Below are 18,368 nucleotides of genomic sequence, written 5' to 3' on the forward strand. Positions count from 1 at the left end.
TAATTTTCACAGGCCGAAATCGCCCTTAAAAGGTAAACAAAATGGGGTCAGAATGACCACGTTTAAAATTGACCATTGAACATTACGGTCTATTCCGGCCAATAACATTTCTAACTGGTCAATGGTTTAAGTACAAAGCTTGACCAATAAGGCTGATTAAGTATGTGTGCACTTCTAATTAATCAAACATTTACTGAACGGACCTACGAATATTATTTGGCGATTGAAAGAATACTTGTCTCAAACCTCAAATGGAAGGGTCAACAACAAAGTTTAATTGCACATGCTTTTTGTTTCCGGATCCTTTGATCTTTCTTTTAGTTTTTCCATTTATTTTTACGGATATCGCAAGGAGAACGTATTTCGGCTGATATATTCATGCAGACGTATTGGTCAGGTCACTTTTCAAATTTGTTTTGTTTTGCTTGGAATGGAAACGTTTAAGACAACCTCTATTAATGCGTAATACTCCCAGTTTAAAATTGACGTTTAAAATGCTTGACATAGACTTTTCAAATGAATATCTAATATTCATAATTTAGAACGAGAAACAGGACGTAAATATTCAAGCATTAGATGTTTTAGTTAAGTTTTTTCCCCCACTTGAGACGGTTTTACATTTATGTAAGATTTGAATTAATTCGTAATCTCGAGCTCTTTACAACCGTTAAATCCAATTTCACAGATAAACACGTGTGTTTGTTTAAAGGTTTTATTATATTGGAGAGATTTTCCATAATGTTATTTGAAGAAAAAATCTTTCCGTTTAGTTACCTAGATTATACAAACTTACACAACCGTCGCTGTCCAAATAGCTCCCGGTCCCGCATAACGAGACCTACCGTGGAGCAATAACCAAGATGTACAATAATGGAAGATCTTGAGAACAATTGCAACAGGTACTGGAGTAGGCATCGTTTCATATCAAGTACTTTCAACTCGTGTATGGTAAGTGAACTATTGCTAATTAGAACCAATTCGAAACGTTCATTTGCTGTACTGTCGTGCGACCCCTTTGTATAAATGAGGACCAAACCTAGGGGGTCGTGTATCGGATGACACGGTGCACTTTGTAAGAACCATTTATGTAGTTGGATTTAGAACTCCCCCGCCGCGAATACTTCTAAAGCATGTGGTCATCGTCTTTTTTTTTATAAAAAAATTTACCTAATTGGGATGAAAATGAACATTTTATAATACGGGAAAAACGGACAAAATTAGTCCAGTAGGCTAGCTTTGCGGGATTTCAAATCACTATGAACTCAAGAAAGTAACTGACAACTTCCAAACATGAAGCTGTCAATTCTTCATCTTATAACCATACTCTATGTAGCCATTAGTGACCTTATTTATACACTGAAAATGTTTAACTACAGCGGCCTATTTCATAAAATTCCGTTAGTTTCACCCTTATACGTGGCTATAATGTAACTTATCGTTTCCTATTTTCCACTCGAGTTCAACTGTTGTATTTTTTTTATTTGACAAAAGTCCATGGAAAATGGTTTACCTGTAGCACATAACATCTGATGCTTCGTGAAACAAGCCCTTGCTTATATGTGACCTTAATCTTGTAATGTCTCAGAAATGCTTAAGAAGGAAAACTGAACGTATGAAATTTTCTTGTCTATTTTGTTTATCTACCACTGAAATAATTCAAATCCCAGAGATTCTGGTTTAAAATCGGTGCCCTACTTGATAAGAGATATATGGAGACTCTGACAGACATTTCAAATTAATGTTACAACCCAGGGGTATCCGACCTTAAAGGTAATTTATTAAGAATTTCGTCCATTGTCCGAAACGTATGCAAATAGACTGGTTGTCCAGTTGTTTACACAAGTGTGGACAGTCTAGCATTTATCACCCAGCGTGCTATCATATCAATGACATGTAAATTAAACTTGTAAATTGTTACCAAGGTGTTTCGGTTATTGCAAGGACCGCAACCATCCTATTAATTAAATCTTCAATTTCATCTGACCGTCTTCAATTAGATGTCGTCCTATTGTGTCGATTGTTAGAGGGCGTTCATAATGAAGCACCTTATTTCCAGCAGAATGCACAAATGTACTTATCCAGTACGATTGCCATTTTCTTTCAACAGACATACCGTCTTCAAAGTTTATTTTCATAAGGACGCAGTTTGTGGCGGTAATGTAATCTGTAGAATGTGCTGGGTGGCGTCGCCGTTTCGGTGCGATTTCAATTCCTGGAAATGGTATAACTTCAGCTATTGCTTATCAAGGAAAGTCATTGACATTGGTTATTCTTATTTTCGCTTACAGAATATAATTCACTAACTACCTATGTAAATAATGCATTATTCACTTTCAAACTTGAGTGAAAACTAATTTCAAGTAATATCAAACACTGAAATCCTTAAGATGTTAAAATTAAACACATAATATATACGATTACATGACGAAGAACTTGCAGTGCTCCAATGGGCACAGTAATTCTTACATAAGCATGTTTGTGTTCTATTTAATAATCTATAAAGCGCAATATTGCTATCTTTATTAAGTTAACGAGCATACGAAATGGTTGAGTTAATAGGCAATAAAAAGAACATATAGATAATATTTGCAAATCATTGGAGTTTTGAAGATTTTATGACGTGCCGCAGCGCATTGACCCGTCACGTGATTACCGCAGAGATATTTCATGAATGGCTAAATTTTCACAAGACATTTTCTAATTTGTTTAAAGAGACATGATATGTATCAAACATGAGCAAGATAAAATCTAGTGCTTCAGGGAAGTAAACAAATCAAGAAATATTTGGACATTGTGGTCCCATAATATAAACAAAGGCGGAGTAATACAAACAGTGTACGAGCGGGATATGAGTCAGGGGTGTTATATGTGATACAAGATCATACAACAGATAAAATCACTTCATTTATTGTCAAAATTTAACACCTTGTAAATTTAGAATCTGAACAGATTTACTAAAGGTGTGATGTTACGGCATTATTCCAGAATTTTGTGACTTTTTTTTCAAAATAGTATGATTTCATGATTCTTGTGCGTGATATACTTCCGCATCTGTAACGTAATAAAACGTATTAGCGTCTGATGGCCCTTTTGTGCTTCCGTAGAATCAACATTTTATTATACGAAATTCATTTCGAAGTTATTTCTGAAATGTCTAGGTTGGCAGCTCGGAAATACAGAAATATCTTACATCCGAGGCATATACTGACATTTTCAGACAACACCAAAAAAGGACCTTTCGAACGATTTGACGAAGTTCCAAAATCTCCATATACCCTTGCTTCGTTACGGACTCCTGTAGGATTTGTTTATTCAGAGTTCAAATATTTTTTCCGTAGATGAAAAGCTGACATGTCCTGCTAAAGCCCAGGAATTTTCAAAGCGTCAGAAAATGCTGAAAATTGACCCTCCATAAGAAAAAAAAAAGTCCACGCTCATACATTTAGACGGGATGACCCTTGCGCGTGACCCCTGACTATCGACCAATGCAAATGCGACGTTTAGCCGTTTCTTTACTTCCAGAAATAGCTGACGGTAGAGTGGCATCATTTTCTGTGTTGTTAAAAGCATACTTATGCCTGGCGAGATTGCAAAGAGCCTGGTGTCCAAGGATATAAAACGCAGCTTTGACTGTTCTCTTTAATCGATTAACATATAACAGAACAGAACATTTTCTTATTTAAAAAATAGATGCTGCCTAGACTTTATTATCTGCCTTTGATTTCATCTTAATTTATCATTATTGTACATAATCTAAGTTCCAGATTTCAAAAACGTATGGAGACGTTCCTATTTGAAAAAACAAGAAATATCTTTAAAAATGATGGTCGGCGAATTGTAATAAGGAAAGAGGTTTGTGAATTTTTCATCTAACATTCATCTTTCATCTAACATTTTTCAAATTGCAAAACTAAACACCGCACTTTAACAATTTAAATGGTTCTCTTTTAATTTTTCGCAAAGGTTTCGTAGGGCTGCAATTTTGTTTCGTTTATCCTTAGACGAATAATTACAGCAGTAGTTTGATGAAGATTCATGAAGCGGTTCATGAGAAGAGGTCATTAAACGTGTTTATATTTTTAGCTAAATTGGTCCCTATCCCCATTTGTAACAAAATAGCATGAGACCTTACGATATTGTTACACATCGAGTTTGATAAAAATCCATTACATTTTAGTGGTTAATGCGAAGAAAGGAATATCTACTTTTACCTATGGTGGTCCCTAATAGGGCCCAAGTTCCTATGTAAATAAATTTGGAAGAGGACCTTATAATGATGCTCCAGACCAAGTATGACAAAGATCCACCAAGCTGTTCATGATACGCTGTATAAAGGCATTTCTAGTTTTAGCTCTAGCAGCCCCTAAAAGGGGTTAAATGTCCCAGCTGAATAAAGTTGGTTGCGGGCCTAATAAAGATGCTACAAATCAAGTTTGATTAGAAAAAAATCAATTAAAGGATTTTTTTTATTTATTATTTTTATTTATTTCTAAAATAGGCCAACTGATCCCGCTTTAACAAATGCATATTCGCTATTCATGAATCTTTGGACAATGACGTCACACCTATAAAAAAGTGAAGGTCAAGCAAAACATACAATTGTAGGCATAGGAAATAAAGATCAATATAATTGCACCTTTACTAATCCTACCAGGTGTTCTGTATTACAAAAGTGGATCTATTGTGACATTTTGATACAAGCAAAACTGTATTATCTGCACTATTATTTACCTACTGGTACTTCATTTTATTATTGGCTTGTTAAAAGTTAATTTTTTACCATATGTAAGTTGACAGAATCATAGGAACCATGTCTTGAGGGGTAAATCAAACACAAATGAATAAATCCTTAATGATTTTGTTGTGCAAAAAAGTATGATATTGTGTCTTAAACAGTTTTCATTTTCCACTCAATTGTGTAATTGCAAGGGAAGTAAACTAATAGATCTCTACTTATAAGTACTAGCCCAAGGCAAGAGTTGTCATTCTTTGTGGATCACAACTTTAAATTAAAAATTAAAACTTCTGTTATTGATATTAACAAAACTATCATAAACTTCACATTTGTGAAATCATTTTTGGTTATTTCAAGGACTTGGAAATTAATTTCTAGACTTTATTTAATGTAATTCTATCATTGAAAATTTTAGGGCCTATCTCTAACAATTGTAATTTTTTCAATATGTCTGTTTCATAAGCAAAGTTTGACCGTAGTTATATCATATAGATAAACTGTATGCTGCATGCGTGCATTTCAGTGTAATGAGATTCAGTCTTTATATAGCATATATATAATAAAACAGATTTCAACTGAGTTCAATATTTGCATACCATACTAAAGAAAAATATTCATATATAATAAATCAGTTAAATAATTTATAACAAATATATCAAAGCAAACAAGTACTCATTTTAATATGCAATCTGAATAAGTCACAAAAGCAAGAAACCTTTTCATATACAGACGACAATTGTAACAAGGAAACTCTTTTAAAAAGCACTTCTCTACATAAAAGACTCTTATCACACCCTTATTCATGTGATACGCAGACCGTATTCAGCTCTTTCTTTAATTTGATATATGTTGGTATTTGAACAGGTTTTTATCATATTTATTAAACTTACTTATCATTTTGAGATATATCAATATTCTTGCTAAATATACTGAACCAAAGTTAGCTTTAAAACTGTGAACAGCGTCGTTCAGGATAAACGCTTTGTCTACATTTCACTCAGCGTAGCACAATCAACAGAGTGAAAGAAATTGACACTCTCGTCCAATCAGACAGAGTGTTGCATAAATCTTCCATTTTGATAAATTATCTATAATGCGTTATCAAGTAGTTTGATTTGCAAACTGAAGTCACGTGGCATAGGTAACGAAAACGAATTTAGACGGCGTCGCCGAATAACAGCGACAAAAAATTTAACCCTAAGGGGAAACACTTAGTAACAATGGAATATTCCTGTAGACGTATTTAGAAGCATGCGCTCTTTACTCAGCAGGGTCACTAAAGTATCGTCATAAAACTCTTACCAAATTTCTAGGTATATTTAAGATTCTCGATCACTACAATAAAGCACTGGTAGACTTCTTCCTGCTGTGTCAGCTTATAATTATCATACACAATGCACGACGCAAACTGATGGAAAGACACCGTCTTTATATCAAACGTACTAGTACAAACCAATGTATTAAAAGTACTTATTTATTCATAGGGTAAAATCTGGCTGAAGTATGATTTCATCTGTACCGAACATTCGATACTGTATGGTGACGGCATCATTTCGGTACATAATAGACAAATCTAGCGTTGTGTCAAACTCTTTCCTCACTCCGACCATTTCCATTACATACGTTACCACACACCTGGTTGCAACAACTATCAGCCACATCTGAAAACATAATTGACTTAATAGTGAACTTAAAAGGGCCGAATAATGGAAATTACGTGAAGGATGAAAAGGCAAATCAATCGCATAAAAAAGCTTAGATTATCAGTAGATGGAAAGAATTCTCCCCGCAGGACGCTACGCCATCTTGTACGATTTTGTAAACTAGCCCAAGGTTTCAAGGGGCCATTACCGCATGACAGAGTATAACTGATTGAACCGCATTTTTTTCTGATGATTAAAAGTATACTAATGTATTTCGAAAGTATTTTGTGTACTAAATATGTAATAAACATGTTTTTCTCTCTTTCTCGCACGAGCGGATATCTAATGGATCAGGATTATGACAAACTGAAGGCGGACTGTAAGCGTGCTGTTGGTAGGCGTCGCGTGGAATGCAATCTGTACACTTTTATTGAAACCAGGTTGAAGTAAAACATCTTTACAGTTCAACTGATTTTTCAAGCATTATGCATACACAAATGTATTAAACGCCAGCAAGTGAAATAATTTCCATCCCTAAAAATGACAAGACATGAATGTTGTTCTACATTTCGCAACCAATTGTTAAGTTCCTTTCTCTTCTGTTTTCTGCCATCTACTGTGTTCTGTTCTGTTATGGAGTATGCTCTGTTCTATCATCTATTATGTTCTGCTCTGTTCTGTTCTGTCACCTTGTATATTCTGTTCTATCATCTATCATCTTAATTCTACTACTATGTTCTGTTCGATCATTTACTATTCTTTGTTCTATCATTTAATATGTTCTGCTCCGTCATCTACATTCTTTTCTGCCATACAATGTTCTATTTTTCTGCACTGTTCTACCATCTGTTTTTTTTTTGTTTTGTCATTTACTGTGTTTTGTTTTTCATCCTATATGTCCTGTTCTACCATCTGCTATGTTCTGTTCCATCATCTTCTGTGTTCTATTCTACCATCTGCTATGTTCTGTTCCATCATCTTCTGTATTCTATTCTACCATCTGCTATGTTCTGTTCCATCATCTTCTGTGTTCTATTCTATCATCTGCTATGTTTTGTTCTATCATCTTTTATGTTCTGTTCTATCATCTGCTGTGTTCTGTTCTATCATCTGCTGTGTTCTATTCTATCATCTGCTATGTTTTGTTCTATCATCTTTTATGTTCTGTTCTATCATCTGCTATGTTCTGTTTCATCATCTTCTGTGTTCTATTCTATCATCTGCTATGTTTTGTTCTGTCATCTTTTATGTTCTGATCTATCATCTGCTGTGTTCTGTTCTATCATCTGTTCTGTTCTATCATCTGCTATGTTCTGTTCTATCATCTGCTGTGTTCTATTCTATCACCTGCTATATTCTGTTCTGTCATACCTTGTGTTCTGTTCTATCATCTGATTTTCCGCAATGTTCTGTTCTATCGTCTGCTGTGTTCTGTTCTTAAGCTGTGTTCTGCTTTGTCGTCTGCTATATTATTTTCTGTTCTATCATCTGTTGTGTTCTGTTTCATCATTTGCTATATCCTGTTCTATCGTCTGTTTGGTTTTTTATTCTGTCATATTCTGTGTGCTGTTCTATCATGTGCTAAGGTCTTTTCTATCGTCTGCTGTGTTCTGTTTAGTCATATGTTCTTTTCTGTTCTACCATCTACTGTGCTGTGTTCTATTACTGTCTATGAGCTGCTCTTTCATCTAATTCTTTTATGTTTTGTAATGTGTCTGTTCTTTAGTTTATACCAGTTGCAATTTTCTAACTGACCACTGTAAACTGATAACAGTAATAAAACATGGAAAATGATGTGAGTTTAATAACTTAGTAAGATTATGAAATATGTAATACATGTGTAAAAAAGAAGCAAAGAAAATGGACTTTTTGAAAATATTCAACATACATATTGTAAATATCTTAATGTCAGCATTCAGCTCGTAGCGTTACCATCCATTACAAGCACGATTATTTTATTAAAAACAGAAGGTCCTCCAATATTTTTTTTTGCAAAATTTTGTTTTGAAAAACTAACCGTCTTTCACATAAGTACTTTTTAAATTAATTCTGTTCACTATGCGCGTTAATAGCGTTATTTATGCTCTGTGCGAGTTAACGGCTTTACAAAAGGATGAAAGGCGCAGTTTTCTTAAAACGGATATATACATAATGTGAGGGTTTACGGAACAAGTGTATGCAAGAAAGAAGAGAACTGAAGATAGAAACGAAATGTCTTGCTGTGAAATTAAATAAGTAATTACACACTAAACCTTTAAAGAGTGGCAGTGACACTCGTATAAGTAATTTACTTTTTTCATAATTTCAAAACCTTGTTTAACACAGGTCTTTGCACAGCACCAGATATAAATAAAATGAATTCAATAATTTGTATGCAATCTGACGGACTGTAACAGCGTAACATGTTAGTTACAAACATATCTGCTTCAGTAAAAGTTATACTAATAGACCCTTATTGTAAACACTCTTAAATATTCGGTTTAAGAACGTCCGTGCATGCATTTTTTTTTGTAAATAGCAACCCGCCTACTTCTTTGACTACTTCGAACAGTGTTCTTAAATTGAAGGGTAGTCCTCATAATTGTTGTAAATGGAATAAATGGTACCCAACTCTACATAGAAAATACATAGTGAGTAAGAAACAATACCTGGTTTTCAGTTGTCGCAGATATTTATTACGTAACTCTTTCTGTACCAGGTACCATTTTGAAGAATCCACTCATGTTCCAAACATGCCAGGACACGATCCACCGGGAGAGCGCAAATCCACCGTTCGGTCCCCAGACGGAGTGTATATACTCTATGATGATGTGTTTGAAGACAAATTTGTGTCTGAAATCATTCATTATCCACCTTTTATTTATGTGGGGAAGTTGGCAGTTACTTGCTGATAACAGATAAGTACTGGTAAAGAATCCAGGAGCACTGGTTAGGGCAACTTCCTGCCACTACGTAAAACTGAAATACTGTTGAAAAATTGCGCTAAACCCAAAACAAACAAAAAAAATGTTAGGCTCGGAGTATGTGCAGTCAAGGGAATATGCGAAAGAAGTACAAAACGCAAGATTAAACGTCGTTTCTTTCGTCCGAACACCTTTACAAAATTACCTGACATGGGTGAGTAAGAATTCGAAAGAATAAGTAATTAGAAACTTAAAGAAAAAGTCACATTTTATACCAGCTGATTTGTGCGGAATGGGGAAACCAAACAATATAATGATGTAAACACATTTAGAAAGTTGTATCACATATCATTGTAATAACGATTTAAAGTTTAAATTACAATCTGATTTTAAATGCCAAAAAAATGAAGAAAAGACGCAAGCTTGAATGTCGCAGCATTTCTTTGTCATGAAGCTACATTAGTTTTACATTTAGCTTGTTTACAGTCCTCTAAATGCGTGCATTTAGTTTGAAACACACTTTTAAAGAAATCAAGTTTGATGTCTCTTTTGCATTTTTCGTACCCGTGTGACCGAATGATATTAAACAGTTATGTTCTTTTTAAAAAAGAAGTTTATTAAATTGTTGAAAAGGAACTTTTTACAGCTTATATTTCATGGTTTTTTAATATCAAATACAAATTTCTCTTTGAAGATGATAAAATCACACGGACTTTAATTAGAAATCAAAGTTAATTGATTTGAACATATATAAATGCATTTCAATCTCAAATGAAGGGTAAAATGAGATATCCCAGTCAGGTTGTCTGTGAGAAGAGCCTCTTAGCTTTCAAGTAACTACACTTATCCGCTTGTTCTATCTGCATCAATTTTTAGCCCTGTTTCTGTGTCCATTTTGATAAAATCATCAGCCACATCAATTAACATGGTTTCATTTCAATGATTAAAGTGAGATCCATACCAGTTATATATTTTTGGATGTTTCTAAACCAAAAAACAAATTATATGCGAATGGCAATTCTATCACCTAATTTGCAAAATAACTGTATTTGGGAGTCGCGAGAATACATTTTATTGGCCTTGTAATTTAGCAACTAGGCATTTTCTTCCATTCCTTTTATGTTTGGAAATCTTTTATGAGCTATACTGTAGTTATTAGCTTTCATTGCAAGGTCTGTCATTCAGCTTGAATGGATATTTTCAAAAGTATAAATAGATCAACGACAGTTTTATATCAAAGAAGAATTTATCCAATTGCAGCTACATTGTAAACTTTTTTTAAAATACGTACAGATAATTACGTTTGGCGTCATTGAAGAACAGAACATGTATCAGCTAAAATGATTATATGAAATACATTGGACCGTTTTATCTTGTTCTGTAACGTGTCCGAACTTCGCAACAGTAGCATATAAGTTCTTTTTCCCTAAACGAAGTCAAGGCCATGAGACACTCATTATCATCCATACTTCATTTATGATTCACTTTATCATACAAGCATTTTCTAGCTTTTCAGTAAAATTGCATTTTCTAACCATGAACTGTTAGTTAGTTTAGATATGCTTTCAACCGCAGTGTTCCAATGTTCATAGCTTCGACATAATTATGCAGCTCGTAGCTGATTTCTATCCAATATCAGCATTCACCCAGAAGTCTAAACCACAAACTATAAGGTTAAATGTCGTGTCGGTAACTGATTGCTGGAAGTATTGGATTAAAAGTTTATTGAATTGTTTGTCAACCGGATCCGCCATGATGGACAGGAACTGCTCTTCAAGATTCCCGGATGTGCGCGAGGCTGTCACATGATAATACCACGTGACAGCATGACACTAATTCTACACGCCTACTTTCATGTTCTCCGTATCAATATCAAGCAATTACAATGGCGATAAATGTAAAATTCGTGTTTTACAACAGGTGTGCACGTTTTAATTTAATTTATTTCGTTTGGGCAATTGTGAAAACGGTTTTAACGGTGGATATCACGCATTTTTATGCTGTCATAAAACTTGACGTTTATTCACGTTTTCGGCTACAACCAATTACAAAATGTGATGTTTCAACTTGATGACAATTTTACAATTGCTCATTTAATAAATGAAATCTTACTGTAAAAGGATACAATGCTGCAATTCGATCCGCTTTTCTTTAACTGCTTCATTTGATACAGATACCATTAATTTAAAATATATACATGCAAAAAAGCTTCCCAGGCATGTAAGACCGTGCAGTAGACAGCACGGTCAAACATATCAGCGTCTTCAGCTTTTTGTCTTTATATTAGAAAACTATCAGTGTTCATATGACCTCTTACAAGTTAAGAGTTTTCTGATACATTATTACATTATTATGTAATTATGTTTTCTTTGAGTTTTATAAATGACCTTTTCTGATAGGAATCAATTATATCTTGCATGATACGGTTCTGCAGAACTTACGTTACACCAGACATGATATACGGTTCTGCAGAACTTACGTTACACCAGACATGATATACGGTTCTGCAGAAGGTTGAAAACTTCTGATGTTGCCTTTAATAATAACTATAGGATTTGAATTTATGTTGCATATTTGTTTATTTGATATTTACTCTTTCATACTGACCTTTTACATGCTTTGCATCACTTAAACCGCGTTCACAATGTTTTCGTTTGCTCGGCGGCACATTGATGTCAACATCTATACTTACAAAAATATTAAATCAAAGATATGGACTGGCTAAATAAGGCACACGAATGACCGGAAGTCAGTTGTCTGAAACAACTGTTCATTTGGAAGTCAAGCAATGATTGTAATTATTAGTGGTGATATTCATAGGATATTATTATTTGTTTATAAGTGTAAACGTACCCAGGTAACCCCTGTCCCCATTCGTATCGTGCCACGAATGCATCGAACATACGACTGCTGAACTGGTAAGTCAAAACTTATGGCGTGGTCACACCACACGTAGTTAATCGTAGTAAGGAATGATCGTAGTTGATCGTAATTGATCGTACTAAGCGTAGTTACACGTAGATAATCGTAGTCAAACGTAGTAATGATCGTAGTTCGAACTTATGATTTGTCCGTAGTAAGCAAATAATTTTTCGACATGTTCAAAATCTGACTACGATTAACTACGATATTTTGACCCTACTGTGACCGTAGTTTGAACGTAGTTGATCTTAGTTAAACGTACTTGATCGTACTTAACAGTAGTGTGCATAGTTCTTGATCGTAGTACAAGAAAAACACATCGACAGTACGGTTCAACTACGATCATTTAGTGCTCCACTACGGCTAAACTAAACAAGGGTTCCACTACAGCTAAACGCTTTTCCGTAGCTCAACGTAGTTGATCGTAATTTATCGTAGTTGTTCGTACTTCGATTGTAGTATATACGTAGTGTAACGTAGTTACTCGTGGTAAGACGTAGTGATACCCTAGTTAACCCTACCCGATTTACTCGTAGTTGAACGTAGTTGTTCGTACTTACACGTACTTCAACGTACAACAAACTACGTTTAAAATGAACTACGACCAACTACGTGCGTGAACGTAAATGTGACCATTGCTTTAAGCATAGTAGAAGATTTACACATGCTTTCCAAACGTAAGCCATAAAATCATGCACTGAATGTATAGAATTATTTTAACCTAGATTATGTAGACATGAAGGTAAAAACTAAATTGAATTGTGCAAATTCATTTCAACTTGGGAGTTTCTAAAGCCGTCGGCCAGGGGTAATATTCTCATAGAGCACTATAGTTTAACAAACATTTACTTGTAAGGATAAATATACAAATATAGCGATTGTGTACCACTTAACAAGTACCTTTTCGTGCCTTAAATCCTTTGTGAGAAATTGTGATCGGGTTGTATTGAGAGAGGTTGTGCAAACAACGAAACCTTTGCTGAAAATCCTACACAAACAAATATGCTGGCAAAATCTAATTTCAAAGATAAATATTTTTCAACAAAACTAATATGGACTGTGATTACAGTACGGGGTTTAGACCGGTTATACGGGCTTTACGGCGCGCGATTATGTTAAGCAAGCATAACAAGTTTTTCGAATGAATAGAAGCTTGCGCAAATTCACCTCCCATCGCGGGATGGTATTTTTGTGCGAAATATTCAATTTCTTAATGGTTTTTGATAAATTTGATAAAAAGTAGATTTACATTTTATACGAATATCACTTAGCCTATTATTAAGAGGTTGCGAACATTTCTATTATAATTAAAAGCACCTATTATAGAAAAATTACGGTTCAGTGCTTGACTTTTTAAGCATGCAGAAAACTTAAGTGAAAAGGTGAATTAAGCGTTGAATAATGACATACATGAAATTATCGAGATCTTATACATGTATGTGTGATATTTTTTCTCGCCGAGCGTATGGACCTTTTTCGCCTTGATTTTAATGATATATGTGTGTTTCCAACTTGATCAATGTTATACTGTTTTTGCTATCAAATGAGGTCTAAGACCTATAAAATTTCCTTTGCCATTCTAACGAAAGGGAAATAAAATTAGTAACTTTGGAAGGCTCTTGTCTGTACTTTTTCAAATATGGGATCAAATTACATTGGTTTATATGTTATATTTTCCCGTTTCAGCATTAAAAACAAGGTTTATTTTAAAAATCATATTTCAAGAGTGAGGTTAGGGTACAACACGGGCACAGAGACTAGACGAGATCATCCAAGCTACTGGTATACATTATCCACAGTGGAATACTATAGAATGATGTGTATTAAATTCGTCATCACCAAGTGCTTTCACATGCCTTTTCAATTTGTTTGGCCATTTCTTCAAGAGAGATTATTCAACCCAGCTAATTCGCTAGCTTCCTGGAACCCCTTCGGCCAATTAGCCATTGATAGTGACCAGGCTGACACAAACTGACCACAAAAACAACTTGAAACTGACCAAAACCCTTATAAAAATATTTGAAACGTATAAATCGCTTTGCTTGACCGGTGGGACGGATTAAAGAACACTATTCCCTCGATTTTTCGGCACCGGCATAATCACTAGCAGATCTCGTCAAGACCGTCGCTAAAATATAACGCAAATTTAATTTTAAGATTAACCTTCCTTCAGTGTATTTAATTGATACTATCTGGATTTAATTTTAGCCTTAGTTTTCATAAGATTTTTATCAGCTTTTAAAATTTTCTTTCATGGTCTTCTTTGTCTGATAAACAGTTTTCAAATAATCTCATAACACAGAATTTGTATTGCTGCGACAGCGAAAATTAATAACTTCAATTAATTTAGTTTTAGCCTGAAAAAGAGAATAACAAAATGCATGCATTTAATTTCAAAAATAGGTCTGTATAGAAAGTAAGTTGAATGAAAATTGCACTTTCTATGTAATAAGTTAGTAAGTTCGAAATACAGTGAAGCCTCTGGGAAAACTGAGACTTGGCCGTTTTACTGAGATTGTTGCTTTTGAGATATTAATTTACTTTGTAATTAGTCCAGTCTCAGAAAGAAGGTACAGTCAAACTTGTCTGTAAAGACTTCCTTTGTGAAATTCGAAAAGTGTTGTTTTTGTTGTCTCTGCACCGTACATTTACACTATTAATGGATGAATGGAAAAAGAAAACTATGGCCTTTATAAGCACATTCCTTTATTCGGAGGTGTTCTTAAGCAAAGGGGTTAACTGTATTTGCATTTTAACTGCAGGTGTGTTGATTACGGATGTTTTAGCGTTTTTTTATGCAAATACGGACTGGACCTGTTAACGCTGTAGATATATTTAATCTAGTTTGATTAATGTATACCTGAAGTGTCAGCCTTTACAGTACTATCAGTAAAATAAATGTTAAAATTATTAAAATATGTTCACTTTAAGCTGCCAAACTATGGCAACATTAAGCGTATCATAATGTAACTATACCGTTTTTCTTATGCATATAATCGTTGTGAAATTTTCAATTTACATTTTTCCTTTCGATAAATCTCATTTCAAACCACCGGCAGCCCTTTGATGTTGAACCGTAAGAGGACGTTTGCGAGATAATATCAAATTTTGCATCATATATCACTAAACCAGCGGGCATTTTTATTATTAGCACACACTGTTTTTATCAATCTTTTGAATTTGGTTAAATACCCAAAATATTTCTTTATATAAATTTACATGGGACATAAAAGACGCTGCCCCCTATTTTTCGCCATATAAAAATTTACAATTTCCTTTTTTTTTTTTTGATTATTATCTTAGGGAATTGACAATAGAAAAATGTTCTTCCTTCAATTTTCTACTTACATCAACATACTTTGTTATGAAAATTATAAAAAAAAGAATAAGATGTGGTTTTGAATCGTTGTGATGTGAAAATGAACCGCGGAAAAAGGAAAATAAAGGTGATTGAAAAAAAAATCTCAAGAATCTAATGTACATAAAACAGGGGTGATCCACTGCCGTATTAGTCATATTAAATGCCAACTGACGTCTTCCAAATGGGGTTAACCCTGATGCGGTGCATCTCGAGTTCCTCCTCCCTCCCCTCACCATCCCTAGCTTGACGGTCGACTGCGCTCTCAGCTGTCTGTACAAACAAAATGACTTTAATATAATTATGTGGAAATATGCTTTCTGTATAGAATATAAACATTATTTGAGATTCTACTTTAAGTTTTGGAAATAAATATTTAACTTTTTCCCCAGAGCTTTGTTTTATGTACAATCAAAATCTTAGAAAGGGAGAGGCGCAGAGTGGCGATTTACTCATAGAAAAGCAATTTATTAAACTTTGTTGCAATAATGAAAATCATGGAGGCTTTGCGCGGACTACTTTCTTATCTGGTTTTTATTCAAAATCTTAAAATTTTGCACAGAGGTGTCAAAGATTTAAGATAACGGGATGTCCGTGAATTTTCAAAAGACCCGACGTAAGATAAGTCCGATTAGAAATTTGATTGAAAAGTAATTTATTACAAAATGAGGACGTGTGTGCCTTTTGAAACGAATGACTTGCGGAGAGTGAAATTAAACAAAAAGCCCGTAAATCTATCAGCTCAAACATTCACAATCTTTTTGATCTTGACTGCAAAAGATACATGCCATCGTACCCAAGGATCACGTGTAGATCGTTTATTTTCCACCAAACCCAAAAAGGTTGATTGCTTTCACAGATAAAGTTAAATACAAGTATCTTAATCGAACAGACTAATAATCTCCTTTGTTGGAAATTTATTTCTATTTTCATTGCTAGAGAAATGAACTCCTTCCATGTAAGATTGTCGCTATTTCGATGACCATTCTTTTAAATTGTGAAGCTTGTGACAAGGACACTTCCTATTTGTTTTTACTGAACACCAGATGCAATATTTTCACGAGTGGCATAGCCACGAGCGAAAATGTAAGATTTGGTGTTCATGAGTGAAAGATATTTTGTTCTTGCATACCAGACGGGGATTCCGGTATTTTTACAGTGCTGGAAAAATCCATTTTTTAAGATGACTCTCGTGTTGTAAATGACGTATTACGAACTACATGTAAAAGATTTATGTAGTAATTTATATTTTATATCAAAATAATACCTTGACAGTTCCTCTTTGTTCCTGATAGTATATTTCTCGATTCAAAAAACGTTATTTTATCAAAAATTCATAACGTTACGCTGCAACGGATGAAACAAAACCGGAACTAAACATCGTTATTTGTCTCTGAAACGTCATCACGTCTTTCCTGTTTCGATTAATTTTATAATTATTATTCTAACATGACTCGATTTGATTTCCAGTTTAACAAAGAAAAAAATCAAGCTCTGTATTTCTGCGATAAACAACGGTTGACGCGCGGACCGGTAAGAGAGCATAATGACGTCAATTATGACGTCAAATTGCCACATGACGTCCGATACATTACTCCTCACGTAAATGAAGTCCAGTATAATATTTATTAAAATATATCAATGAGCATGTCAGAATAAAAACAATCAAGGCCTTCTTGTGATTTATCATCTTATTTACCACGGATCATCGTTCAGATGCTTCAGTATTTAACCACTCGGGCTAACGCCCTCGTGGTTCAATTCTTACGCATCTGAACTCTGAACCGTGGTAAATCAGACGATAAACAACGCGAAGGCCTTGATTATTTGTTAATTATTTCTTGAATATGGTATGCAAGTAAAAAAGATTCTATCACTGGTTGTAGCTGCAAATCGGAATATCCGGCTCTCGGGTAACTGTTTACGCGATAACTCGACAGAGCCTCGTTACCGCCTAAACAGTTACCCTCGATTGCCGGAAATTCCCATCTGCACCTACAGCCAGTGAAAGAATCTTATAATCTTGCATGTAAAACAAACAATTTTTCTTTACATTACATGTTTTGATTAAAGTTACCCACTGTATATATTTCTTACCAATAGTTTTCACTGTGAAAATACCAGATATATTTCATTTTAATATTTCGATGATTCACTTAATATCATGTGATAAAGGTTTATAGACATTTGCTTATAAGTTATAGATCCATAATGCTATTTTGGCACGTAATTACTGGTACTTTTCAAGCAGAGCAGCTCAGCAAGTGCATGCTTATATCTGCTATTTCATTGATATACTTTTCATTGATAGCTTCAAACGACAAAGAAAACTGAAATTATAACTATTATAAAAATAAAAGTTCACGCGGACCATTTCACCTATTAAAAAAATCCAACTTGATGGCTATCCTTATCTAACATTCAGTAATTTACATCGCGTAACACGGACATATTTTATTACTTTAAACAGTTTAAAAGTTTATTGCTTTTCAAGCACGCGTGCCCGAAATCTTCAAACATTGATGGCTGAGATTTTAAAAAAGAACACTCCTGGTCTCAAGTAGCATCATAAATTTGTTTGACTTTGGTATCTGATTACACTGTAAACTTAACTTAAATGTAATTTACGAAGGTCAAAATACGCGAATTTTATAATGTGAATTTCATGTCCACATCATTACTAGTTATACAGATTGCAATATAATATTCTAACACTGTTAAGATTTGATTTTATATAAAAAAGAAGGATTTTACTGTGTATTGTCTTGTCGATTAAAACATGTTTCGCAAAATGACCTACTTTTGGC

Source organism: Mercenaria mercenaria, chromosome 2 (genome assembly GCF_021730395.1).
Source record: "Mercenaria mercenaria strain notata chromosome 2, MADL_Memer_1, whole genome shotgun sequence".
NCBI lineage: Eukaryota > Metazoa > Mollusca > Bivalvia > Venerida > Veneridae > Mercenaria > Mercenaria mercenaria.